This window comes from Peromyscus californicus, unplaced genomic scaffold, assembly GCF_007827085.1.
Source record: "Peromyscus californicus insignis strain IS unplaced genomic scaffold, ASM782708v3 Scaffold_8__1_contigs__length_139910024, whole genome shotgun sequence".
Classification (NCBI taxonomy): Eukaryota; Metazoa; Chordata; class Mammalia; order Rodentia; family Cricetidae; genus Peromyscus; species Peromyscus californicus.
In genome coordinates, this window is record NW_026294606.1 from 41,870,444 (window position 1) to 41,871,410 (window position 967).

The following is a 967-nucleotide window of genomic DNA, read 5'->3' on the forward strand; positions in this document are numbered from 1 at the left end:
ACTGCATTCACAAGACTCCAACTGCCACTAAAGAGGTGATGACTTCAGATCCTTGGAGTAGAATGCTCTTTGTTTTTCACATTGCTCTTTTGTTTTGTTTTGGGGACAGGATCTCTTGTAGCCCAGACTTGTATCCCAGAAGGGCCGTGAACTCTTGGTATTTGAGGCTGATGACCTTGAACTCTTGGTTCTCTGGCCGCCACCTCCCAATGATTCCATTCTTTGCGTCCTTCCTAAACTGACTTTGCAAACTTAGTAACCGCCCCCCTTTTTTCCCAGTCTGAAGCCAACTTCACGCGTTCACACAAGCTTTCTTTAAAGCTTGCCAACTGATTCCCACCCTCCAAACATCAGTGCGCCTCTCTCCCTCCTTTATCTTATAAGGTCCCCTGAATTCTGACTGGACACCCCTGTGGTTCTAGGGTCGTCGGAAACAGCAGCGTTCACACGGAGGAAGCATTGAGCTACCTGTTTGCCTACAGCTCCCCAAATATACATTTTGAAGTCTCTGTAAAATTTGATTCCAAATTAGAAACTTTTTTGTTATGCTGAATCTTTGTTATTTCTGTTGGAAGGCCCACCCTTGTCACATTTCGTTTGACTGTTACGTGATTACCCTTTCCCCACCGCTTGGCCGCGTGGCCTAATGGATAAGGCGTCTGATTCCGGATCAGAAGATTGAGGGTTCGAGTCCCTTCGTGGTCGTTGTGTTTTAAAATTTTTCTTGTTTCGTTGTTCCTCCCTCAATTTTCTGGGGACTTGAAAGATGTTTTCCTTCCGGTAGCTCTCGTTTCTTGGCCTGGCTGCTGGCTCGTGCTTAGAGGTGGAGCTCTTATTTAACTGTGTACTTGGGGTGTTTACTATGTAACAAGAGCTTTACTAAGAAAAAAGGCAAAAGTACCCCAGGGTTTCCTAAACAAGACGTGAACAAGGACACCAACAGACTACTAACGTGGAAGTGAGAAAC

The 967-nt window shown here is 45.6% G+C and overlaps 1 non-coding gene across 1 annotated transcript; it reads left to right on the forward strand.

The window, feature by feature from the left end:
* Positions 1–632: 632 nt before the first annotated feature.
* Trnar-ccg (transfer RNA arginine (anticodon CCG)) lies at positions 633–705 on the forward strand. Its single transcript has one exon. It is a non-coding gene; the product is annotated as a tRNA-Arg (tRNA).
* The last annotated feature ends 262 nt before the right edge of the window (positions 706–967 follow it).